At 46.3% G+C, this 27897-nt stretch overlaps 1 long non-coding RNA gene across 2 annotated transcripts; it reads left to right on the plus strand.

Annotated features, from left to right (window-relative positions):
• Positions 1 to 9218: 9218 nt before the first annotated feature.
• Positions 9219 to 27822, plus strand: LOC140460405 (uncharacterized). 2 transcript variants are annotated; one of them, XR_011954069.1, is made up of 4 exons: positions 9219 to 9311; positions 14311 to 14842; positions 20944 to 21899; positions 24522 to 27822. It is a non-coding gene; the product is annotated as an uncharacterized lncRNA (long non-coding RNA). The 2 variants fall into 2 exon arrangements; XR_011954070.1 differs by lacking the exons at positions 9219 to 9311; positions 14311 to 14842 and adding an exon at positions 19774 to 20500.
• Positions 27823 to 27897: the final 75 nt, after the last annotated feature.

The raw sequence follows: 27897 nt of genomic DNA on the forward strand, positions 1-27897 counted from the left end.
CCTTGAAGATCTGGATCCCAGGCGGGACCCCTCCGTCTCGAGATCGGTCAAAGAACGAACGGAATGCGGACTGTACAAAGCAAAGTTATCAGTTTAATAAAGCAAGGCACTCTGACGCAATTCTGTCCAGCAACACAGAAGTTAAAGCTTCTGAGCTCCGTGGCGAAATTGCAGAATTACGTTCAAAAATTACACATCATTTACATGTTTTTTAAGAGAGCACAGCCTTAAAAGACAAATCAAATGTAATAAGGTGACATGATTGACAGCAGGTTAGTCCAATATTTCCTAGGAAATAGATTGTTTTACTCTCAAAATCATCCTGTGCTTGTTAGCTCAAGGTTAGTTTGAATACCAAATTCATATGATTCATATTATTAAACCCCATCGTTTTCTTTTCCCCAAAGCTAACCAACTCAGCAAAGCAGCAATTCAAGTTCACAGTATCTATTCATAACCTGAAGCCATTTTAAATTGAAAAGCCATTTTGTGGTTAATAAAAAACTACATACACCTGTTGCTCCTAACAATTCAAATTATAAATTCTCATCTCCCCCTGGGTTCATCTCCATCATTGCAAACACATCAGACGAGCCCCTTGCAAGCGAGGGTATTGGGGGGGGGGTGCATGTGGATGATAAAGATCGAACTTGCCCTGCTGTGTGGACTTGCCATTGCCAGCAATGGTGCACAAGAAGGAACAGTTTACCTGTGCGATCCTGAGCAACCAGAGACTGTGCACCAACTATGCCAGGAAGATGTCCTCGTCTGCTGAGGGACTGAACATTACCAAGAATGACTATTGCAGTGGTCAGAGATTGAACAGTTCATTTACAGAACAAGTCTAAATGGTCTTTACCCTGTAAAGGTGTTGTGCGCCAGTTTGATACCAGTTGTGCTATGAGTTACCCTGGTAAGCCTTGCCCCATCCAAATAGGTCACACCACAAAAGAGAAGATAGGGAAATGTTAGCTTTCGATTACAATTTGTTTCTTCAAAGCCACAATAGAATATTTGGCAGAGATGAAGTGGTCTGTTATGTGCTGACTTCAGCAAAAGACTCTTTGACCCCTACTGGCACCAATGTTTTCCCAATTATGGGATGGGTGGAACTGTTCTGGGACAATAACTGCATCTCTTACCAAAAGACCTTTCTATTGAACAGCCTCAAGGAAGTCAGAAAGACAGGCATGCCTCTTACTGGCAAGGTCTGTCCCTTACCTACACTAAACCTGGTTATTATTTTGAATAAAGTACTCCTCGTGCTGTAACTGTAGGAACACAGTTTCCCCTGAGTTTTGCATAGAATGGAAGAATCCAAAAGCTCTACAAAACAGTAATATCACTCTTTGGGATATGCAGCACTCAGTGACTTTTTTCTGTAGGAGGATTTTCAGGAATTATTAGCCATCAAAACCGTACTTATATCGTTTGTGGTCTCAACCATTTGGGTAATGAGACAACTGCTGCTTTATTGAGATCAGGATTTAAAATTTGAATTTAGGCTGTTGTTAGGAGCAACAGGTGTATGTAGGTTTGTATTAACCACAAAATGGCATTTCAATTGTAAATAATATTTTAAAATAGATATAAGAAAATGGCTTCAGGTTATGATTTGACATTGAACTTGAATTGCTGCTTTGCTGAGTTGGTTGGATTTAGAAATAAAAGAAAACAATGGAGTTTGCATAATATGAATCATAAGTAATTTGGTATTCGAACTAATCTTGAACAAGCAAGCGTGGGATGATTTTGCACGTAAAACAATCGGTTTCCCATGAAATATCATTGGACTATTCTGCTGTCAATCATGTCACCTTATTACATTTTATTGGTCTTTTCTTGTAATTCAGGCTGTGCTGTCGCAAAAATAAATAATGCGTAATTTTCAAATGTAATTGTGTAATTTTGCCACGGAACACAGAAGCTTTTAACCTGTGATGCTGGACAAATCTGTGCAAGGCTGCCTTATGTCATTAAGCTGATAAACTTGCTTTAAATAGACCGCACTCCTGGTGATTCTTTTGACCGATCTCTGATCGAGAGAGCCGATTGAGGGGGTCCAGACCTTCACCCTAACCTGCAGAACCCCGAACACTATGGATAAACTTACCTCGGCCAATCCACTCTAACCTGCACATCTCTGGACACTGGGGGTAAATGAGCATGGTCAACATACACTAACAAGAACATCCTTGGGCATTATCAGTAATTTAGCATGGCTGAACCCCCCCTAACCTGCACATCGCTGGACAGTCTGGGGAATTAAACTCGGCAAAGGCCGAGGTTACCACGAGGTTGGAATTCTCTCCCAGAAATGACAGTTGATGGTGCCCTCACCAAGATGGCCGCCCGCGCTCCCCGCCCCAAGACAACATGCGCCTGACCCTCACAAAGATGGCGGCCGGTTGCCCGGGCAACCCGAGAGCGCCCTCGCCGGTGAAGTAAACACTGGGGACTGTGGGGCTTCTATTGGAGGCCTCAGTCCTCCCCCTAGGAGTTTATAAACTCCCCAGTCTCCCTCCTCCCGCGGTTTCCAATCCTACCCTGTCTCACTGTCTCCTCTCCCCGGGGGCAGGAGCCAGGTCTTGCCGCTCGGGCCTGGCGACCTCCCCGGGATGTTTCTGAAACCTGGTCCTGTTCTGAAGGAGGATCACCGGGACCCGAAATGATTTCTCTCGGCACGAGCTGCCGGACCTGCTCAGTTTTTCCAGCGGTTCTTATTACTTCAGCCACCGGCACCATTCTGCCCCCACACTCAGAAACACCGCCTCAGTCCCGCTGCAGGACCTGCACTGCACATGCGCCAGCTCACAAGGGGCGGGGCCCAGGATTGTGACGTCACCTGGGTTGAGGGGGCGTGGTTTGGAAGGCCACCAAACAATCGGTGACGATAGGGGCGGGGCGATCGTTTTGCCGGCCCCCAGCCTCCAGAAAGGTGCTATTTCAAAAAGTTTCAACGTCATGTTTTTTTAACTTTTCAGCCTGTTGTGAAATGTTATTCTGGACCTCTGGAAGGGTCAAACATTAGGAAAGTTTCAAACATAAACAAAGGGACAGTAAAAAATATAAATAAAAATAGGTATGTTAACCTACAAAAGAGACCTCGCACGAAATATCAAAAAGGACAGCAAAAGCTTCTGTTGATATGCGAATGGGAACAGAGTCGCTGAGCTCAGTGTGGTACCTTGGAAGATGAAAACTGTGAGTTCATGGGGGAACACTGAAGTGGCAGAGATGATCTCAGTTTTTATGTTGGCAGACAACAGAACTATTCCTATTAGAATTGGCAAGTCAGAGGCTATAGAAAGGGTAGAACTTAAACAATCAACATTGAGAGGGTAAAGATACACAGCAAACTATTTGGATTGAGGACAGACAAGTCCACTGATGCTGATGGCCTACACCCTGGGTCCTGAAGGAAGTGGCAGCGGAGATAGTGAACTCATTAGTTACAATATTCCAAAAATCTCTTAACATGGGAAAGATTCACTGCGTTTATTTAAGACTGAGACATATATATGTTCCTGATTGTCAAGGGGATCAAAGGTTATGGGAAGAAAGCTGGAGAATGGAGTTGAGAAACATCTCAGCCATGATTGAATGGTGGAGCAGACTCGATGGACTGAATGGCCTAATTTCTGCTCCTGTGTCGTATGATCTTATGGTTCCATTGGATTGGAAAAATGCTAATGTAACACCTGTATTCAGAATGGGACGGAGGCCATATGTGGGAAATTGCAGACCAGTTCGTTGAACATTTGTTATGGAGTCATAGAGATGTGCAGCACAGAAGCAGACTCTTCAGTCTAACTTGACCATGTCAAAAGATATCCTAACCTAATCTCATCCCATTTGCCAGCACTTGACTCATATCCATCTAAACCCTTCCTATTCATCTACCCATCCAAATGCCCGTGAAATGCTGTAATTGTACCAGCCACCACCACTTCCTCTGGCAGCTCATTTCATACAAGCACACCCTCTACATGAAAAAGTTGGACCTTAGGTCCCTTTTACGTCTTTCCCCTCTCTCCCTAAATCTATGCCGACTAGTTCTGGATTCCCCCACCCCATCGAAAAGACCTTGTCTGTTTATCCTATCCATGCCCTTCATTGTTTTATAAACCTCCATAAGGTCACCCCTCACCATCCGAACCTCCAGGGAAAACAGCCCCTGCCTATTAAGCCTCTCCCAAATGCTCCAACTCTGGAAACATCAGTGTAAGTCTTTTCTGAACCCTTTCAAGGGATCAGGCAGGAAAATGGGGGTGATGAGCAGTCTGGATCGAACGGCACAGCAGACTTGATAGGCTGAATGGCCTAATTCTGCTCCTATATTTGTGAACTTTTGAACTCTGGAGCAGGCAGGAATTGAACCCGATTCAGGATTAGGGTCAATACCTCTGTGCGACATGACATCCATAAAAATATCAAATCCTCCCCATCGGGGAATTGCACCCCCAGTCTCCTGAGTCACAGATGGGGATACTAACCACGACACTACCGAGGATGCTGGACAGTTGCAAGATAATGGGGATAGGGGTGGAGAATAGGTGGGTGCTTCAGGAACTATTATAGACATGAAAGTGTGAATGGCCTCCTTATGTACTGTGTAAAAACAAGGATTGCAGATGCTGGAAACCAGAATGTAGATTAGAGTGGTGCTGGAAAAGCGCAGCAGGCCAGCAGCATCCGAGGAGCAGGACTAAGCCAGCCAATGATCTGACCTGTGCCACACAAGCCACAGTCCCCCTGGAGTGTGACCAGACGTATGTTCAGGTGGTCGGAAGAGATCCAATTCCCAGTTTGACCTGGAATTTAATCCCCACAGGCACACAGGGAGTGGTGATCCACTTGCTGCACATGTGGGAAGGGATTCACTGAGTCATTCAAATTCAAACACATCATTGACTTCCTACTGGACAGAAAGGATTAAACTTCTCAGCAACAACCGCTTTTAAAAAAGTTTCATTTTTATAGTCGTAGCGAGAATCACAGTTTCTCAAACTGTGGGACAATACTAGTGATGTTGAGAGACCAGGTTTGGAATGCATGGCCGCCCAGGTAACAATGGTTGCTATGGGGCTCACAGTGATGACTGAGGGGCCTTTAGATGCTCAGTTGTTTCTGTGTTGTTGATGAGGCTTGGCCTCATGGACTGCTCTCTGAAGTCAGATTCAAAAGAAGTTTTGAAAATTATGAGAAAAATCATACCCAGAAAAGACAGTGAAAAACTGTTCACCATGGTAAAAGCATTGAGAATAAGAATGCAGATTTCAAATCCATTACAAGGAAGAAAATGTGATGTGAGAAAGAAATTTCACACAGTGAGTAAATAGATCTGGAAGACATTGCATGGAACAGTGGTTGAAGCAGATTCAGTTAAGAGCATTGGAAAATTATTTGATGACAAGCATTGTACCAGTTTCCAAGGAAACATCAGGAAAATGGCACAACATCAGAAAGCTCATTTAGAGAGCTGCATGGACACAATGGGCTGAATGGCCTGCTTCTGTGATTTAGTAATTCAGTGGTTCATAATTGCTTATCAGGTCTTCGTCAGTTGTGAACGTCAAGCTAACATCTGCTATTTTGTATGGTCAGTCAGATCGATGTTTTATAACTGCAGGAATTGGGACTAGGACCCCAGGTATTCACAGTATGTCTCAATGATTTAGATGAGGGAACTAAATGGAATATGTCACAAATTGTAGATGACACGAAGCTGGGTGGAAGGGTGAGCTGTGAGGAGGATACAATGTTATTTGGACAGTCTGAGTGAGTGGGCAAATGTATGTCAGATGCAGTTAGTGTGGATAAACGTGATGTTATCCACTTTTCTAGCAAAAATAGAAAAGCAAATTATTTGAATAACTGTAACCTGGGAGATGGGAAGGTTCACCAAGAACTAATGCAAGATGGAGGACTGGAAAATTTGTGGCTGTAAGAGCTGCTCCGTTTTTGAGGTATTTTCAGTGTTGGAGGCGATTTCCTTGAATTCCAGGAGCAGCAATTAATGTTTTATATGCTGATGCATTGTTTTGGAACTTTAGAGTAAAAAAATCAAGACAACAGCAATTTTAAAATGGAGAAAGACAGCCAAAGGCAGCAAGCACATGGTCTGTAAGGGAGAGAGAGAGAGAGAGAGAGAGAGAGAGAAAGAAACGTATACTACTAACGGATACAGCAGTGAATCTGCATAGTTACTGCCTTTGCTGTTTGAAATCATATATCTCTGAACATCTTGGAAAAATTAACAAACAGCAAAATTCACAGCTGATCGTGGAAGAACATGTGTCGGAGAGCTCACAGCACAGGAACAGATTAGTGCAGAGCTTTTAACGTGTAACCTTGCCGTAAGTCTGCAGTAGTGAATAGAGTGGGTCCTTTCTTGATTATATGTTTTGAGATTTTAGAAGTTCACCAGCGAGTCCACAACAGGGAATGGCTAATCACCTGCTCCAGGCACAGGAAGGGATTCATTAATTCTTCCAGCCTGCAGACGCACTAGCGGGTCCACATCAGGCACAGCATGCTCACCTGCTCTCAGTGCGGGAAGGGCATCACCCCCTCCTCCCACCTGCGGAGGCACCAGTGAGTTCATGTGCCATCACAGGGTGATTGAAGGAACAAGGGCCGAGTGCCATTATCGACTGGACTATCAACCCAGTTCTGGGAACTCCTCTGGACTTCTGGATTTGAATCCCACCACAGCAGATGGCGGAATTGAAATTCAGTCAGAAATCTGGAGTTCAGAATCTAATGATGAAATCATTTCTGGGGAAAGAAAACCATCTGATTCACTCATGTTAGAGTCTGTCTGCAACCCAATCTTGAGTCAGATTGGTTCTGTTTACAAAGTAGGGATTTATAACATGTCACATGGATTGACTGCCTGAAGATTGTGTGCTTTTTGAGCAAAATATAACGTATCTGCAAATAAAATTCTGCAATTGCAATTTCACCCATAAACCGATGTGTGTGCATGCATGAGAGCGTGTGTGTTTGTACATAAGAGCATGTGTTTGCATTCGACCATGCTTGGTAACATGTGTGAGTGATGGGGTACAAGCCAGTGTGAGTGGGGTCACTTGTAGTGTGACATAAAACCAAGGTCCGTGTTGAGGCCATCCTCATGGGTTCCATACTTGGCTATCAGTTATACAACACACATTGGAGAGGGCAGGGTGGGGCTTGTCTTTCAATTTGCAGAAGGTGGGAGGCTCTGGATGCTGTGATCCAGGGCAAACACATCCTGGAGGACATTCGTTCAGAGAGATGGGGCTGGAAGCCAGGCTGCAGACATGTTGAGTGTAAAGTGGGAAAGTTAACCAGGCACTTTATTCTGGGAGACGGTCATTCCCTTCTGGAGAGAGCCTTTTGTTTGCATCAGTGGACAGGGTCAGGAGGGTGTAAGTGCAGGTCTGGCAGGTAAAGGGGATCTGAGCGAGGGCTGCAGGTGGTAGGAGCTGACTGGTTGGGCAGTGGGAGTAAAAACAACACTGGGGAGGGGGAGGTGGTGGTAAGGGACAGAACAGTGACAGGGATGGTCTCCGTTCTCTGCAATTGTCAACAGGAGCACAGATGGCATTGGTGTCTGTTTGGTGCCAGGATTCAGGAACCGATGTGCTCAGGGCTGGAGAAGTTGGAAAGGGAGGTTGCAGTGGGTGTGGTCCAACAATGTCAGGAGGAGAGAGCCTCTGCTAAGGGCACATGAAAAGTTAGAAACTACTAGGACAAAGCAGAACATCAAAGCTCTGGGCAGCACGGTGGCTCAGTGGTTTGTACGACTGACTCACAATGTCAGGGACCTGGGTTCGGTCCCACTCTTGAGCAGCTGTCTGTGTGGACTTTAACATGTTCTCACCCTTCTGTCTGCATGAGTTAACTCTGGGTGCAGTTCAAGGTAGATCGGCCGTGCTTAAGTGTCCACACATGTGCAACTGAGGGTCGGTTAACCATGGGGAACTGCAGGAAAAACGGGTAGGTCTGGATGGGATACTGTTTGGAAGGTCAATCTGAATTTTATGGGCCAAATGGCCTGTCGGGATTATATGATTCTCCTGCATTAGCCAAGCATCTATTGAGAAACAATTGCCTCAGGTCTGCTGTGGGTGGAGTGGGTTCCAATCCATGAGACACTGACACCAGTCCTGAGGAAGGTTAGATTTGCGCTGTCAGTCCCCCAAACCTTTGGTCCCTGTCCACTCTCTCTCCTCACACTCTGCACTTACCAATTCTCTGTGCTCAGCCGCCTTCTCTCTCTTCCCCTCATTTTCTGCACCCCACCCTCTGTCCGCTGTCATTTTCTCGCTCTCTTTCTCCACCCCCACTCCCCTGTCCATTCTCCCTCCCTTCTACCATACTTTCTCGTGCCCTCCTTGATTGCTGTATCTCTTTCTCAGGAAAGAGAGAGAATCGATAGTGATGACTCTACCTGGAAGACAGGGGTGCGCAAAAAATGGCTGATCTTTAAAATTAAGAACAGCTAAAATGATATATTCAGAAAAAATGTTAACATCTAAAAGCATATTAGTTTATTTTTTAAAAAGCTGCAGTCATGTTTCTGAAACTTGCATTGAAATAGACGCATAGAGTCATACAACACAGAAACAGATCCTTCAGTCCAACTTGCCCATGCCCTCCAGATCTCCTAAATTGATCCAGTGACCCATTTGACAGCATTTCGCCCATATCTCTCTCACACCTTCCTATTCAGATACCCATCCTGACCCTGATGCCTTTCAAATGTTGTAATTGTACCAGCCTCCACCACTTCCTCTGGGCAGCTCATTCCATACACACACCACACTCTACATGAAAGTTACCCCTTAGGACCGTTTTAAATCTTTCCCCTCTCACCCTTAACCTATGCCGCTAGTTTTGGACTTCCTCTACCCTGGGGAAAAGACATACAAAGCCGGACGAAATTCAAAAGGAATAAAATGTCGAGCCACAGGGAAAAATAAAATTGTGGCTGCAGCTTTTTTTCTCCTATTGACATTTGGACGCTTAAAATCTGTCAGTAACGCCAGCACCCCCACAGATCGTACTGCGCATGTACTGCGGTGTCAGCAAAAGCACTGAGCATGCTCGTCGCTGTCCGCGGAAACGGTGCTTGACTTCTTTCTGAAGGACCAATGGTGAGACCCGGAGGACCGGAAGGAGCCTGGTCCTCCTGCCATTCAGAGCCGCCTCTGTCTGAACGCGGAAGTTGAGCCGTGAGTTTCTGAAGCTGCTGTTGTTCCTCTCTCTTTGAATGAAGATTGAGCTTCACCCCAGACTGCAACTCTGTCCAACATCTGTGGGTACGGCACTCTTTTCTTTCTCACCCACATTTTCATTTCTTTTTCGTTCTGGGATTCAGTTGCTGACTTGCTCGAACTAAAGGGAAAGGGAGTGAATCCAGGGAGGGGACAGACTTTGGAAAAGTTGGTCCACGTCTGTATCTCAATTGGCAAACGCACAGCAAATGCAGTACCACAATGTAAAGTTAAAGCCTATTGCTTTAAAAAAAGGCAGAAAGGAGGTGCATGGTTTAAATGATAATATATTGGTATGTGGAGAAAGTGAGGACTGCAGATGCTGGAGATCAGAGTCAAGTGCAGGTCAGGCAGCATCCGAGGAGCAGGAGAGTCGATGGTTTGGGCACGAGCCCTTCATCAGGAATGACGTGTGGATGTACAAAGGGACCTCAGCGTCCTTCTGCACCAGTTGTCAGACAGGTGCAGCAAGCAGTCAGCAAGGCAATAGGAATTGAGTTCAAAAATGGGGTTGACTTCCTGCAATGGGTGGGGTGGGGTGGGGTGGGGGGGTGGAGGGAGGAGGTGGTCATTGAATATATTCAAGTCTGAGGTCATCTGACTTTTGAACAACAAAGAAGTGGGTGGTTATAGGGGAAGGCAAGAAAATGGTTTTGAGACCATTACAGCATCATACAGCACAGAAATAGACCCTTCAGTCCAACTAGTCCATGCTATGTTCACAAACTAAACTAATCCCATCTGCCAGTGTTTGGCCCATATCCCTCTGTCATAAAACTGGTCCTTTTTCTAAAAGCTGGTCCTTCTTCTCAAGTATACCGTGTCCTTGGTTATTTTCAGAGTGGTGGTAAAACGGCCCCGGACTCCAAAGTGGATGGTTTAGTACAGAAATGAAAAGGGTATTGGTCGCCTTTTTTGTTTACATGTCAACAGATGAGACCTCAGGCCCAAGCTTTTATGTTTTCGAAGTGACCTGGATAATGAAAGCCAAGTGATCTGTTGTGAAAGCTGAGGCCTTGTTTGAGTGAGTTCAGCAGTGGACTGTGTGCAGAAAGGAACAGCATAATCAAGACTAGTTTAGACAGACTGAGTTCTGTGGGTATTCTATATTCTGTTCTTTGTGTTTCATTCTGTATTCTTGTGAATACATTTATCTGTTTTAAATCCTGGTAGTCAACCTAGCTAACTTTGGGTAATTTTCACTGTGCACTTAGTGAAACAAATAGCAAAGTTATGGTCTGCGCTGCCTGCTTAAGAATGTTTTGAGTCGTCTGGCCTAGTCCATAACACCTCCAAACCTTTCCCATTCATGTCCTTATCCAAATGTCTTTTAAACGTTGTAACTGTACCTGCATCCCCGCTTCCTCTGGACATTCATTCCACATACGGACCATTCTCTATGGGAAAACAAAGGTGTCCCTCGTGTCTTTTTAAAATCTTTCTCCACTCACCTTCAAAATTTGCTCCCTAACCTTGAAACCCCCACTCTAAGAAAAGGAGACCCATCATTCACCTCATCTATACCCCTCATGACTTTATAAAGCTTGATAAGATCACCTCTCAACCTCCTATGCTCCAGTGAAAAAGGTCCCAGCCTATCCACCGAGATGTAGGTATATCCATATCCAGTTCAATGTTGGTGCAGATCTGTTCAATGTTGGTGCAGGCTTGAAAGACCAAATGGCCTACTCCTGCTCCCAGTTCTCTCTCACTATGTCCAGGACAGCAAGAGACCATAAGACCTAGGAGCAGAAATTAGGCCATTCAGCCCATCAGGTCTGCTCCACCATTCAATCATGGCTGACAAGTTTCTCAACCCCATTCTCTTGCTTTCTCCCCGCAACCCTCAATAGCCTTGATACACAAGAACCTATTTATCTCTGTCTTGAATATACTCTGACTTGCCAAACACAGTCTCTGTGGCAATGAATTCCATAGGTTTCGCACTCTCTGGCTACAAAGGTTTCCCCTTTATCTGCGTTCTAAAAGGTCTTCCCTTTACTCTAAGGCTGTGCCCTTGGGACCTAGTCTCTCCTACCAATGGAAACATCTCCCCAACATCCACCCTGTCCAGGCCAATCAGTATTCTGTATGTTTCAATTCGAACCCCCGAGCGTGGGCTGTAAATCAGCGTAAACCAGACCCTTCAGGATGAGGTACAGCATGGATTAGGTTCAGCAAAGTGAGAATGGAGGGAGAATGTGGGGATGGAAATTTTCAGCGTTTAGGAAATAAGAGAGGAAAGAAAGTTCAATCTAAATTAGAATTGAACGGATGGGCTGATGGGCCGAGGAGTGGCAGATTAAGTTTCATTTAGATAAATGTGAGGTGTTGCATTTTGGGAAGGCACATCAAGGCAGGATTTACACACTTAATGGTAAGGCTGTGGAGAGTATTCCTGCATCAAGAGACCATGGAGTGCAGATTTGTAGTTCTGTGAAAGTGGAGTCACAGGTAGACACGGTAGTGAACAAAGCGTTTGGTGGCGCTTGCCTTTATTGATCAGAGCATTGAACACAGGAGTTCGGAGTCATGTTATGGCTGTACATGACATTAGTTAGGCCACTTTTGGAATACTGCATTCAGTTCTGGTCTCCTATGTTAGAAAGATGTTGTGAAACTTTAAAAGAGTTTGGAAATGATTTACAAGGCTGTTTCCAGAGTTGGAGGGTTTGAGTTATAGGGTGAGGCTGAAAAGACTGCGGCTGTTTTCCCTGGAGCGTCGGAGGCTGAGAGATGACCTTATAGAGGTTTATAAGGGGCATGGTTAGGAGTCCAAAATGAGGTAGAGAGAAAAATAAATTTACACTGCAGTGAATCTGCACAGTTACTGGACATTGCAGTGCATCTGGGAAAGGTTAATGAACAACAAACTTCACAGCTGACCATGGAGGAACCTGTGTGGGGGAGCTCACAGAACAGGAACAGAGAAGTGTATAGTCTTTAATGTGTAACTTAGCTGTAAGTCTGCAGTCGTGAATGGAGTGGATTCTTTCTTGATTATATGTTTTACTGACATCTGTCTCTTGATTAAATTTTAAAAATATAAACCACAAGTATTGTGTTAACCCAGAGCACTTTTTTAGAGCAAAAAGACGGTGCTATTTTCTGGGTCTGTAGGTTGTGAAGGAGCAGAGGTGGCCTTTATGAGAGTGATATGCTCTTCCTGTCAGATGTGGGAGATTAGAGAGAGTATCCATGTTACTGGTGATTATGTCTGCAGTAAATGTGTTTGCTTGCAAATCCTATTGGATCGCTTGGATAAGTTGCAGCGACAGTTCGAGGTAATGAGGAATTTACAAGATCTGGGGCTATGATGGTTTGGCAATGACAGGAAGGGAAAAAAACCGCAGCTACAGTCAGGGAGATGGGTTAACTCCAGGAAAGGTAGGAGGGGTAGGCAGGTAGTGCAGGAGTCTTCTGTGGCTGTCCCCATTTCAAACAAGTCTGCTGTTTTGGAAAATGTAGGGGGTGATGGTCTCTCAGGGAATGTAGCACGAACAGCCAAGTTTCTGGTCTCGAGACATGCTCTCATGCAATGAGGGGTACGTCGGGTTCCAAGTGATCAGTTGTGATAAGGGGCTCTCTAGTCAGAGGTACAAACTGATGCTTCTGTGGTTAGCAGCGAAAAATCAGAATGGTGTGTCGCCTCCCTGGTGCCAGGATCAAGGATGTCTCCGAGAGGGTGCAGAATGTTCTCAAAAGGGAGAGGGACCGGTTGGAGGTCATTGTACACATTGGAACCAATGACATAGGAAGGGAAAAGAATGCGGTTCTAAAGGGAAAGTGTTGAAAGGTCCTCGAATCTAGGAAAATCTGGATTATTGCCAGTGAGGGTTGGAATAGAGAGGATAGAGCAGATGAATGCATGGCTGAGGAGCTGGTGAATGGGAGAAGGGTTCACATATTTGGATCATTGGAATCTCTTCTGGAGTAGATGTGACCTGTACAAGAAGGATAGATTGCACCTGAATGTTGGAAGAGAGCTAATATACTGGCAGGGAAATTTGCAAGAGCTGCTCGGGAGGAATTAAACTAGCAAGGTGGGTGCGTGGGGAGGTACCCAGGGAAATAGTGAGGAAAGAGATCAATCTGAGACTGGTACAGTTTGGAAAGGGAGTGAGTCAAACAGTCAGGTCAGGAAGAGACAAAGCAGAGAGCAAGGTAGGACTGACAAATTGAACTGCATTTACTTCATTGCAAGAGGCCTAACAGGGAAGGCAGATGAACTCAGGGCATAATTAGGAAGATGGGATATGATATCATAGCAATTACAGAAACGTAGCTCAGGGATGGGCAGGACTGGCAGCTTAATGTTTCAGGATACAAATGCTACAGGAAGGATAGAAAGGGAGGCAAGAGAGGAGGGGGAGTGGTGTTTTTGATAAGGGATAGTATTCCTGTTGGACTTAAGGAGGATATTCCTAGGAATACATCCAGGAAGGTTATTTGGTTGGAACTGAGAAATAAGGAAGGGATGATCACCTTATTGGGATTGTGTTGTAGACACCCTCATGGTCAGTGGAAAATTGAGAAACAAATTTGGATGGAGATTTGAGTTACCTGTAAGAGTAATAGGATGGTTATTGTTAGGGATTTTAACTTTTCAAACATAAACTGGGATTGCCATCGTGCTACGGGTTTAGATGGAGAGCAATTTGTTAGAAACAGACCTAAAGGACATGTTTTCATGCAGAAGGTGGTGCGTGTACAAATTTGCCAGAGGAAGTGGTGGGTGCTGGTACAATTTTGACATTTAACAGGCACCTGGATAGGTATATGAATAGGAGGGGTTTAGAGGGTTATTGGCCAAATGCTGGCAAATGGAACTAGATTAATTTTGGATATCTGGTCGACATGGATGAGTTGGACCAAAGGGTATGTTTCTGTGCTGTGTCTCTCTCTGACTCTGGCTTGCCACTAACATTTGCCACGTCTCTATGTTCAGTTTCTTTCTGGTGTCGGTGTCAATACCTTGTTGTCTCATTCCGACCCCACCTCCCCCCGGATTGACAATCATGACTTTTGTAATCTCTTTTTACAGACTATCTGAAGATGGAAGTTCCAAAATCAACAGCTTATGCTTGACCCTCCTGCTCCTTGGATGCTGCCTGACCTGCTGTGTTTTTCCAACACTACACTTTTCGACTCTGATCTCCAGCGTCTGCAGTCATCATTTTCACATCAATGTCTGACAGTCATTCAATCCATCGGGACAGCACAGATTTTCAACTATGATTCTGTGAGATGGAGCAATGCTTTTTGGTTCCTGTTTCATAACGTTTTCAGCATCAGTGGGACTGGTGGAGAGACCCTACTGTTGCAGTGCACTGAGTGTGAAGCCTGAAACAGTTATACGGCCTGGAAAGAGGAATTCACACCGGGGAGGGGCTGTACACACGTTTGTGTGCGGCTGAAACTTCAGCCATGGAGAAACCCGAGGAATCCTGCCCCATGGAGAAACTGTGGAAGTGTGGTGACTGTGGGAAATGCTTCAGTTTCCCGTCTGCCCTGGAGACTCATCGGTGCAGTCACACTGGGGAGAGACCATAAGACCATAAGACATAGGAGTCGAAGTAAGGCCATTCGGCCCATTGAATCCACTCCGCCATTCAATCATGGCTGGGCATTTCAACTCCACTTACCCGCATTCTCCCCGTAGCCCTTAATTCCTCGAGACAACAAGAATCTATCAATCTCTGTCTTGAAGACATTTAGCGTCCCGGCCTCCACTGCACTCTGCGGCAATGAATTCCACAGGCCCACCACTCTCTGGCTGAAGAAATGTCTCCGCATTTCTGTTCTGAATTGACCCCCTCTAATTTTAAGGCTGTGTCCACGGGTCCTAGTCTCCTCACCTAACGGAAACAATTTCCTAGCGTCCACCCTTTCCAAGCCATGTATTATCTTGTACATCCCTAGTAAGTTCCCCCTTAATCTTCTAAACTCCAATGAATACAATCCCAGGATCCTCAGCCGTTCCTCATATGTTAGACCAACCATTCCAGGGATCATCCGTGTGAATCTCCGCTGGACACGTTCCAGTGCCAGTATGTCCTTCCTGAGGTGTGGGGACCAAAACTGGACACAGTACTCCAAATAGGGCCTAACCAGAGCTTTATAAAGTCTCAGTAGCATAACGGTGCTTTTATATTCCAACCCTCTTGAGATAAGTTGCATTCGCTTTCTTAATCACAGACTCAACCTGCATGTTGACCTTTAGAGAATCCTCGACTAGCACTCCCAGATCTCTTGTACTTTGGCTTTACGAATTTTCTCACCGTTTAGAAAGTAGTCTGTGCTTTTATTCTTTTTGCCAAAGTGCAAGACCTCACATTTGTTCATGTTGAATTCCATCAGCCATTTCCTGGACCACTCTCCCAAACTGTCTAGATCCTTCTGTAGCCTCCCCACTTCCTCAGTACTACCTGCCTGTCCACCTAACTTCGTATCATCTGCAAACTTCGCTAGAATGCCCCCAGTCCCTTCATCCAGATCATTGATATATAATGCGAACAGCTGTGGCCCCAATACTGAACCCTGCGGGACACCGCTCGTCACCGGCTGCCATTCCCCTGCCCCAAGTGTGGGAAGGGCTTTACCAGCTCCTCCAACCTGCTGGCCCACCAGTGGATCCATACTGCGGAGAGTCCATTCTCCTGCCCCGAGTGTGAGAAGAGCTTTGCCCAGGCCTCGACTCTCGTGGCCCACCAGAAGGTCCACACTGGGGTGAGATTCTTCCCCTGCCCTGAGTGCGGGAAGGCCTTCAGCAAATCCTCCAACCTGCTGGCCCACTGGCGGGTCCACATCGGGGAGAGGCCGTTCTCCTGCCCTGAGTGTGGAAAGAACTTTACCCGCTCCTCTCACCTGCTGACCCACCGGTGGGTCCACACGGGGAGAGGCCCTTCAGCTGTCTGAGTGTGGGAAGGCCTTCAGTAATTCCCCTGCCCTGCTGAGGCACCAGCATGTCCACACCGAGGAGAGGCCGTTCCCCTGCCCTGAGTGTGGGAAGGGCTTTAAACGCTCCTCTGACTTGCTGGACCACCAGCGGGTCCACACGGGGGAGAGACCGTTCAGCTGTCCTGAGTGCAGGAAGGACTTTACCCAGGCCTCCAACCTGCTGAGGCACCAGCGGGTCCACACTGGGGAGAGGCCCTTCAGCTATTCTGAGTGTGGGAAGGCCTTTGGTAATTCCTCTGCCCTGCTGAGGCACCAGCGGGTCCACACGGGGGAGAGGCCGTTCCCCTGCCCTGAGTGTGGGAAGGGCTTTACTCAGGCCTCCAACCTGCTGAGGCACCATCGGGTCCACACCGGGGAGAGGCCGTTTGCCCGCCCCAAGTGCAGGCGGAGGTTCACATCATCCAGTAACTTGCAGAGACACCAGAGGGGGCACCAGCAGATTCCGCCAGCGACACTGATGTGGGTCACCCCCAGGACTCAACCTTCTGCCCGTTCTGACAGTGGGTGCAGTGGGAGCGTCAGCGAGCTGTCTTTGTTTTCTGCGAGACAGCACCCCCACACCCCTCCCATCTTCCCCCAACCCCAGGTTGACTCACGGGTGGCACAGTAGCTCAGTGATTAGTGCCACTGTGTCACATCGCCAGGGACCGGGGTTCGATTCCACCCTCAGGGTGACTGTCTTTGTGGAGTTTGCACATTCTCCCCCCATGTCTGCAAGGGTTTCCTCTGGGTGCTCCCACAATCCAAACATGAGCAAGTTAATTAACCAAGCTCAATTGTCCCAGAGTGTTCAGGGATGTGTAGGTGTGGTGTATTGTTTAGGGGGTAATGTAGACTAATGGGGTAGGGGAATGGGTCTGGGTGGGTTACTCTTCAGAGGGTCAGTGTGGACTTATTGGGTTGAAGGGCCTGTTTCCCTGTAGGGATTCTGTGAGCTTTGCTTGCAGTGCTGCTCACTGAGCCCGGGACTGCACGTTCCCTCTGAAGTGATCCGCACAAACCTCAGATGGCATCCAAACCAATGTACCAAACTAAAGGGGTAGCCATGGGCACCCGCCTGGGACCCAGCTATGCCTGCCTCTTTGTCGAGTACGTGGAACAGTCCATTTTCCTCAGCTACACCTGTTCCTCCAGTACATCGATGACCATATTGGTGCCACTTCATGCTCTCACAGGAGTTTGAACAGTTCGTCATCTTTATCAACACCTTTCCCCCCAACCTCAAATTCACCTGGACCATCTCCCTTTCCAGGACCTCTCCATCTTTGGCTACCGACTAACCGTGGACATCTACTACAAGCCCACCGACTCCCGCAGCTAGCTAGATTACGCCTCCTCCCACCCCACCTCCTGTAAAAACGCAATCCCTTATTCCCAATTCCTCCACCACATCTGTTCCCAGGATGACCAATTCCACCGTAGAAAATCCCAGAGGGCCTCCTCCTTCCAAGTTCGCAATTTCTCTTCCCACTTGGTCGACAATGCCCTCCAGCACATCTCCTCCACATCCTGCAACACCGCCCTTGAACCCCACCCCTCCCAACGGAACAAGGACAGAACCCACCCCCAAACCGTCCTCACCTTCCACCCCACCAACCTCCGGATACATCACATCAGCCTCCGCTCCCTACAAACGGACCCCACCACCAGGTATATTTTTCTCTCCCCACCCCTACCAGCATTCCAGAGAGGCCATTTCCTCTGCAACTCCCTTGTCAGGTCCATGCGCCCACAACCAGCCCACACCCCAGTCCCGGCCCCTTCCCCGCCACCACAGGAAGTGTAAAACATGTGTCCATACCACTCCTCTCACCTCCATCCAAGGGTCCAAAGGATCCTTCCACATCTGACAGAAATTTACTTGTAACTCCACCAGTGTCATCCACTGTATCCATTCCATCCAATGTGGTCTTCTCTACGTCGGAGAGACAGGACGCCAACTTGTGGATTGTTTCCGAGAACCACTCTGGGACACCCACAAACCCCACTGCCCTTTAGATTAGATTACTTACAGTGTGGAAACTGGCCCTTCGGCCCAACAAGTCCACACCGCCCCGCCGAAGCGCAACCCACCCATACCCCTACATCTACCCCTTACCTAACACTACGGGCAATTTAGCATGGCCAATTCACCTGACCTGCACATCTTTGGACTGTGGGAGGAAACCGGAGCACCCGGAGGAAACCCACGCAGACACGAGGAGAACGTGCAAACTCCATACAGTCAGTTGAACCTGGAATTGAACAGGGAATTGAACCTGGGTCTCTGGCGCTGTGAGGCAGCAGTGCTAACCACTGTGCTACCGTGCTGCCCACAAACAATGGGCACACCATCTCCCTGACAGTGTTCCCAAATTAAACTGACAGCAAAGATTCACGTGTGATCGGAAGTTTCCGCTAAGCTGAACACTTCAACTCCCCCTCCCATTCCATCAAGATCATTGAGGTCCTGGGCTGTCTCCATCCCAAACCCTTACCACCTGACGCCTGGAGGAAGAACACCTCTTATTCCACCTTGGGACCCTGCAACCACATGGGATCAATGTGGAATTCAAAAGTTTCCTCGTGTATCCTCCTCCTCCTCCTCCTCCTTTTCCCCCCCCCCCACCACCTTATCACAGCCCCAAGCCTCCACTCGCCCTCCTGACCTGTCCATCACCTTTCCCATCTATCCGCCCCACCCTCCTCTCCGACCAATCATCTTCATCTGCTTATCACATTCTCAGCTACCTTCTCCCCAACACCACCCCCCCCCGTTCCATTTATCTCTCAGCGCTCCCGGCCCACAAGCCTCATTGCTGATGAAGGGTTTATGCCCGAAACGTCAATTCTCCTGCTCCTTGGATGCTGCCTGACCTGCTGTGCTTTTTCAGCACCACACTCTCGACTCTGTCCACCGATGTTGTCAGAGATATAGGACCTACTCCAAACTGATCCACAGTCCAGTTGATGGGACAGGAAACCGCTTCCTTTCTCGAGACAAGTCTCCCAAAGAGAACTTGCTGGCTAACTGATGTGCTGAACTTCACAGTGCCCCACTGCTCTCAGTTATCTGGAAGGTGTCCACACATGTGCCTAAGGCGGTGCTTGAGACCTTTAATATCTCTTTGGGATTGATCCCCATTCATTTGAAGCTGTGTAGTCATACAGCCTGGAAACAGACCGTTCAGTACATGATCCCCAACTAAACTAGTCCCACCTGCCTGCTCCTGGCCCTTATTCGATAGTCATAGTCATAGAGATGCACAGGACGGAAACAAACCATTTAATCCAACTCATCCATGCTGACCAGATATCCTCATATAATCCTACCGAAGGATGCAGGATTGAGAGTTCTCTTTGGCAAGAGACCTTAACAAGCTGTAGTAATGGACTCAAAGTATGCAATCATATTTCATCTCATATTTTAGAGACATGGTAACTAGATTTAGCCTGTCTACAATAATATATATAAAGAGGAGGGGATCATAACACAGGTAATGGAAAAATGAATAAGGAATGGAAGGGGTGGGGTGGGGTGGGGGGAATGGTTGCTAAAATAGTGAAATGGGGGGATTTCATTCAAACCTAATTTAGAGGTATGTATGAAAATATCGAGACTGCAGTACTGCACATGACAGTAAAATATCCCTTTCCGAAAGTAGCATGTGCAAGAAATCAGACAGAGATACATAAAATCCCTACAGTGCAGAAAGAGGCCATTTGTCCCATTGAGCCTGCACTGACACACCAAAGACCATCCCACCCAGGATCATCCTGTTCTCCTGCATTTAGTATGACTAATCCACATAACCTACACATCACAGAGCAATTTTGCATGGTCAATCCACCTAACCTGCACATCTTTGGACTGTGGAAGGAAACCCATGCAGTCAGGGAGAACATGCAAACTCCACACAGACACTCACCTGAGGCTGAAATTGAACCTGGGTCCCTAGTGCTGTGAGGTAGCAATGCCAAGCACTGTGCCACCTCAATATGATATAAAATTTAAACAAATGCTCTAAGCTGCAAATTTGTCCATGTGAAGAACTTACTGCAAATGATTTGAAGCAAGATCCATATGAATTGGTGTTTTGGGAGAGATCCAGAACATATTTCATTAATGATTGAAAATCTTCGACCTTTGGAATGGCCTGTGAGAGAGTGTGTTGGAGTCAGATTCAATTATGGCATTCAAAAGATATTTGGATCATTAAACTGAAAAGGAAAGTAATCAGTGTTTGGTGAAGAGTAGCACTGGATACTGTGGTGATTATAATTAGGTCAGTCAGGTGAGTTCCCTTATTGGGGGTGTTCACCTGCTCTTAACATTTCACTTCAATAACCTTTAGATTCCCAATATCTGTCGGGTGCTTTCTCTGTTCAAGTGTCTACTCGAGTGACTCAGTGTCAAATTTTGTTTATGAATTGTTCCTCTGATATCTCATGAGAGGGGCTATGATATTAACAGTGGTATCTAAATAGTTGTGGGTCATAATGTGCCCAAGTGAGAAAGAATAAACTGACCATTCTTAAATATTCATTTTAAACCATGGAAATAAAATTAATGTTTGGAAAATATACAACTTGTCATGTATGAAGAAGATCAGAAATAGGAATGGGAATAGGTAATTGACTGTTGAGATGCTCTGTCTTTCATCACCATCCATGGCTGATCATTTGTCTGAATTCTCTTTCCTGCCCGTTTTGTTTTCCATGTCTTCACCTGATGAAGAGGCTACGCTCCAAACGCGTGCGATTTGAAATAGACGTGTTGGACTATAGTTGTGAGACTTATGACTGAAAAACATTGAGTATGTTATTGCACATACTGGAGCAGTGGGATTTAAACCTGAGCCTCAGGGCTCTATGGGACACTACAGCTGCATCACAAAAAAACCCTCTGTAGTAAATAGGTCCTCTTCTGTTGAATGAGAGGAAACAACTTCCTCCTCAACATGAGACATGACCACTGTACCCCCACAGCCCATTACAGTAAATTGAGCCCATCTCCTGTTGAATGAATGAGTGAGAACACCTTCCTCCTGAACCCCTCGAGCCCATTGTAGTAAAGGGGCGGGGACAGTGAAGGGCCTGCGAACCTCTCCACCAATCCCAAAGGCTGCGGTCGGTGCGGACGAATCGGAGAGCGACATTCCGGGTTGTGGTTTCCTTTTTGACTGCAAAGCCGGCCGCCATTGGTCAGGTGGAGTAAGGTGCGCTCTGATTGGAGGGGGCGTGGATGACGCGCGTCACTGAAGGAGGAGACGGAAAGAAGAAAAAAACAAAGATGGCGGCGCGAGGCTGCGGTTTTCTCATCGACTCAGCGGGCGGTTTCTGACGGAGGGAGGGGGGCAGACAGGCATCGTTTACCTCAGAAAATACCTTTAAAACACATTTCAAATTAAAGACGGAACTTTTCAAACAAAAGTTGTGAAGAAAAGGAGACAGTCCCCGGTGGGGTTTATTGTTTATTTTTGTATAATTTCCGGGGCCCGGGAAGGGGGAGGTGACGGTTACCGGGTGAACGAGAAAACAAATTAAAAATGTCGGCGGTGGAGGAGAGAGAGCCGGCGCCCGCGGCTTCTTCGGCGGCGGCCGGAGCCCAGGAGCTCAACAACCCCCCGGAGCTGGAGGAAGGTCCGAGCTCCAAGAAGCGGGGGGTCCGGCTGGAGGCTGGATTTGCTCAAGGCTTGTATCTATTAACTTATTTAAATGGTACCTACTGTATGGGGCTATGGTTTACATTAAAACCGGAGGATCATGTCAGAGTGTTTGTTTATATTTAGCAGTTGTAGTTGGTAAAATACACTCCCTGGAGGAGCACCTTCTATGATGCTGCATTTCTTACCTTCTGCCCTTCCCCCATTTGTTATCTCACATCTTGATTTTGCATTATTTTATGGTCAAATTTAATTTCACACTAATCAGTAAGTGAATTGAGGATTATGGGACAATGGCAGGAAAGTGGAGTAAATATTTACCAGAATAATCGTGATCTGAATAAATGGCAGAGTCAACTCAATGGGCTGAATTGAATAGTAATTAGTAATGAGGAAAAGGATACAACTGGCAATTAGAGACCAGTCAGTGTTGGGAAGCCTCGAGATTGTAGGGAGTTGGTGGCATTTGGGTATTGTTACTGGATTTAACATCTGGAGTTTCAAATTGATGCTGCTATGGCCCCGATGCAATTTGAAATCAATTTATGTATCTGGAATATAAAGCTTATCGCTGCTTTGGTACTTAAGAAAATTGATAAGATCACCAATCTTGTTCACTAATAACATTTTTTTAAGGAAGGAAATCTTCAGTCCTTTCCCAGTTTGGTGAATGTGTCACTCTGGATCCAAAGTCATGTGGTTGACTCTTAACAGCCCTCTGAATTGGCACTTGGTTTTTTTGGGAGACAAAGTGTCACGTTCCATGAATGAAGAAAGAAAAATATTCAGGAGAAGATTGTCACTGTCAGTGAAGGGAAGATTGTGATCTAGTGATACCGGTTAAGTAGCCCAGAGATCTGTCTTCTGAGAACAAAAATTAAAATCCCATCATGGATGCTAGTGGACTTTATTTTCAATGAATAAAAAGATCTGGAAGTGAGAGTTTGTCTCAGTCCTGGCAACTAGGAAACCATTATTGGCTAAGACAATGAATTGCAGATGTTGGAGATCAGCAACAAAAGGCACAATTGCTGGGGAAACACAGCAGGTCTGGCAGCATCTGTGGATAGAAAACAGTTAATGTTTTGAATCCAGCCTAACTTTGAAGAGCCACCGGACTCAAAACAGTAACACTGCCTTCTCCTCAAAGATGCAGCCATAACTGTTGCTTTTGTCCAGTCATTACTGATTGTCGTCAAAGTGTTCTTTTAGGGAGAGAAATCCACCATTCACAACCCTACACACGTGTGCACACGCTCACATCATGTGACTCCAGACCTACTACAATGTGGTTAACTCTCAACTGCCTTCTAGCATGCAGCCAATTGCTCGGTCCAAAGGCCACGAGGGATGGTGAGCAAATGTTGGACGTGCTAGCAACAATCCCATCCCTCAAAATATTTTCATATATATTATAAAGCATAGGTTAATGAAGGACAGCCAAAACAAACTGCTATGGGAAAGTCATGCCCAACTATCTTGATTTGCTTGTAGTTATAAATATTGTTTTAAAATCCTCTTCAGAGAGGACATTGGTTTCATCATTGTTGCAATACTGCATGCAATTCTGTGCTTTCTGCTACAGGAAGGGTGTTGTGAAACTTGAAAGAGTTCAGAAAACATTGACAAGGATGCTGCCAGGGTTGGAGGGTTGAGCTACAGGAAGAGGCTGAATAGACTGGGGTTATTTTCCCTGGAGCTTTGGAGGCTGAGGAGTGACATTATAGACATTTATAAAATCATGAGGGGCATGGGTAGGGTAAATAGGCAAGGTCTTTTCTCTTGGGATGGGGGAGTCCCAAATTAGAGGGCATAGGTTTAAGGTTAATGGCAAATGGAGTTTAATATAGATAAGTGTGAGGTCTTACATTTTGTATAGGCAAATCAAGGTAAGAATTTCATGGTGAATGGCAGGACCTTAAGGAGTGTAGTGGAACAGAGGGATCTTGGAGTACAGGTTCACAGTTCTCTGAAAATGGAGTCACAGGTACAAATTTTTTGGCACACTGGCCTTCATCAGTCATGGCATTCAGTATAAAATACCAAATGCTTGCTTTCATCAGTCAGAGCACTGAGTACAGGAGTTGGGATGAATTGTTGCAGCTATCACAGATTCCACACAACAACACAAGATGGGACCCTGCCCTCCCCTGACTGACCGTCCCTTTCCATATCAGGGGGAAGACCGCCTTTAATTGTGATGATCAGGAAACATGCCATATTCAAAAAAAGGGCTGTGTTCACAAATATTTGGACAGAGGAAGGAAGTTGCAGTCTGGGTGAAGATCAATCTTCATCCAGAGAGAGAGGAAGAGCAGCAGCAGCTTCAGAAGTTCATGGTCCAACTTCTGAAAAGACCTTGTCTGATTTGCAGTTGTTTCTGGGCTTGTAATATCGTACTGCAGCATATTGTAGATCTTCAGTAAGAGTGTCAATACTGCACTACAGAGGTCCATTTAGCAACTTGAGTCCATATGAACTCTTCGTGGAGGTATGCAGTCTGTCCCATAACCGTGTTGGTTTACAGTTACATATAGATCTACACAAAGATCTTTGGGATTGAGAGGAAAGAATGTTCCACAGTAACTAGAGTTACGTTCAGATTTTCTATCATGGACTGACTGTGATGACCTTTGCAATCACTTCACAGGAATATTACAAGAGAAGAATTTGGCGGCAGAAATCTCAGACCAAACCTCACATCAAAGTCTGACAGTCACTTGATTCACAAGGACGTGGATATTCATGGCCTTGAAAACAAAGGGGAGAAGGTCTGTCTGCTTTGTTAGGTTTTAAACGTCAGTGTGACAGGAAACTCAGAGTCTCACATACCCATACACCAGAGTAGTGACTGTAACATGCTTTACAGTCTGAATGAGAGTGTTCCAATTATCAGAGGGTTCACCAGTAACACCACACACAGGCTGTGAGCGTGAGCGACTTTTCAACTGATTGTTAAGGTCTGAGACAGATGAGGGCACCTGCACCATGGAGAAACCGTGGAAATGTGGAGAGTGTGGGAATGGTTTCCCTTCGCCATCTGCGCTGGAGATTCATCGGCGTTTGCACACAAGGCAGCGGCTGTTCACCTGCACTCAGTGCAGGAAAGGCTTCACTCAGTTACACTCCCTCCTGGCCCACCAGTGTGTCCATACCAGCAATAACCCGTTCATCTGCCCCATGTGTGGGCAGGGCTTCACCAGTCACACCACCTGCTGCCGCACCAGCGGATCCACACTGGGGAGAAGCCATTCACCTGTCCCGTGTGGAGCAACGACTTGTGCAATTCCTCCACCCTGCACAAACACCAGCGCATCCACACCAAGGAGCGGCCGTTCACCTGTCCAGTGTGTGGGAAGGGCTTCACCCAGTCATGCAACTTGGGGAGACACCAGCAACTTCACAAGTGAGATGGCACAGGGATTCAGGTTGGATTCTGCTGTTACCATTGCTGAGAGTCACATCTTGAACCCGGTTTAGTGGGTGAAGTGGGAGGAGTAAGGGGTTCCTTTATGCTGACTGGCCGCACTCTCACCCACTTTACTTCTAGTGGGGGCTGACGCTCTCTGAGCCTGGGATTGCACCTTCCCTACGGAAACAGTCCACAGAAGCGGCTGAAGTGCAGGTAGATCTGAAATAGATACATTTGTCTCTGTCCCATTGAGTCTCCAGCACAGTCGATCCAATTGGCCTCTGTCAGTGTTTATGCTCCACCTGAGCGTCCACCCATCCCTTCATCAGCAAACAGGTATCCCCTGCTTTTTGAAAGTTCACTTTACCCCCTACCCCACCCCCGCCCAAGCCTGTGCCAATTCTTAATCCTAACTTAGACCTTCTATTTATTGCTGATGCCTGGTTTCAGTCCCTGTATTCACCTCCCATTCATGTGTCTATCCAGATACACCTTAAGTGTTGCTAAAGTGCCTCTTTCCACTCCATCCACTGGCAGTGCATTCCAGGCATCCACCATCCAACTGTGTGAAAAATCTTCCCTTTCAATTCTCCCCCAGACTGTCCCCCTCTCACCTTGAACCTGTGCCCTCTTGTAGTTGACTTTTCCACCCTGGGGGGAAGCCTCTGAGTATCTTACCGACTATCTGGCCCAACACCAAACATCCAAAGAATAATCCACACAGACCCATTTCCCTATCCCTAATAGTCGACAATTACCCCTGAATAACGTACCTAACTTTCACATTCCTGAACACTGTGGCGCAATTTAAGCATAGACAATCCAACTTAACCTGCTAATCTCTGGGCAGTGGGTAATTTAGCATAGCCACTGCATCCTAACCTGCACATTTGGATTGTGAGAGGAAACCGGAGGAAAGCCATATCGACACAGGGAGAATGTGCAAACACCACACAGACAGTCACCTGAGACTGAAATCGAACCAGTTTCCCTGGTGCTGTGAGGCATCACTGCTAATGATTGAGCCACCATGCCGCCCCCGTCCAGCCAATCTGTGTGTCTCATCATTTTGTTGAGGTCATCCCTCCGCCTCCATCTTTACAGTGAAAATACTCCAGGTTTATCCCATCTCTTCTCATATTGAGACCTCCAGACCATGCAATGCCCTAGTGAACCTTCTCCATAGCCAGTATCCATATCCTTCCAGTAGTGTGGCAACCAGAACTGCACGCAATATTCTGAATGTGACCGGAATAAATAGCTCTAACATAACTCGCCAACTCTTACATTCAAGGCAAACGTGCTGTGTGCCTTCTTGATCACGTTACCCGCCTGTGTTGCCACTTTTGGAGATCTATATGGTCAGATCCCTCTGTATGCTAGTGCTTTAAAGTGGTCTGAAATTTATCGTACAATTCGTGTATTTCCTATGTATCTGTATCCAGCTTCACCTTAATTGTGTTCCGCTCTTTATCTCTTTTCCCCCATCCTCACCCCTCCACACATCAGCATATCATAAGACTATAGGAGCAGAAATTATGCCATTCAGCCCATTGAGCCTGCTCAACCATGGCTGATAAGTTTCTCAACCCCAATCTCCCCATAACCTTTGATCCTCTTGATACTCAAGAACCTTGTTATCCCATCTTAAATATATTCAATTATCTAGCCTCCAGAGCCTTCTGGGGCAGTGAATTCCATAGATACACCACTCTCTGTCTGAAGCCCTTCTTATCTCTGTTCTAAAAGGTCTTCCCTTTTCTTGAAGGCTGAGGAGGAGGCAGAGAGGAGCGTGGTATGCACCTGTAAACTCCAGAACTTCCCCAACTTCACGAGTCAACAATAACACTTTCTGGAGCAAGAAACGAAAGTGTGACACCACAGGAAGTGAAATTAGGCCATTCAGGCCATTGAGTCTGCTCCACCATTCACTCATTCTTGAGTGTCAAGGGGCTCTAAGATTACAGGGAGAATGGGGTTAAGAAACATATCAGCCATGATTGAATGGCAGAGCAGATTCAATAGTATAAATGGCTTGTTAACCATCCCTGGGAAGGAGGAGGCAACACAATAAATTGTTTCTTGGGACAGGTAAGATAATGTTATTTAATACTGGTGTGACAAAATGATAATTAATTCTGCCTGTAGAAGGAAAGCCCTGACATAGAGGGGTTAAATGCAGGGCAGGCTGTTTCAAACAGACAGCTAACCCTCAAGGATAAGAAGGTAAACTACAGACCTGAGGTCTCCAGCAATGTGAGGTGATGTTAGAGTCTTAAAAAAAAGTCACACCACAGATTTGAAATTGAGGAACTACCACCAAAATTCAACTCCAGAATGATACAGCAGCAGCAGTACTTAGAAGAATAATACTGCATCAAACCCCTGGACACTTCCAGAGATGGGCACTGTCGGTGGAAACCCAGTTAAATTCAACCATCAACTGGGTGATAGCCAGGTTTGGGGAGGTGAAGCTGAATGAACTTGAGAGGTTTTATTTGTGGTTGTTACGTGCAATAAAGTGCAAATCATTGTTTCAGCAGTTGATTCTCTGTGCGGTTTCTGAGTCAGGAGCCAAATTAAGGTGATTCACCCACAACCATACCATGAGGCT

This window comes from Chiloscyllium punctatum, chromosome 36, assembly GCF_047496795.1.
Source record: "Chiloscyllium punctatum isolate Juve2018m chromosome 36, sChiPun1.3, whole genome shotgun sequence".
In the NCBI taxonomy this organism is placed as follows: Eukaryota; Metazoa; Chordata; class Chondrichthyes; order Orectolobiformes; family Hemiscylliidae; genus Chiloscyllium; species Chiloscyllium punctatum.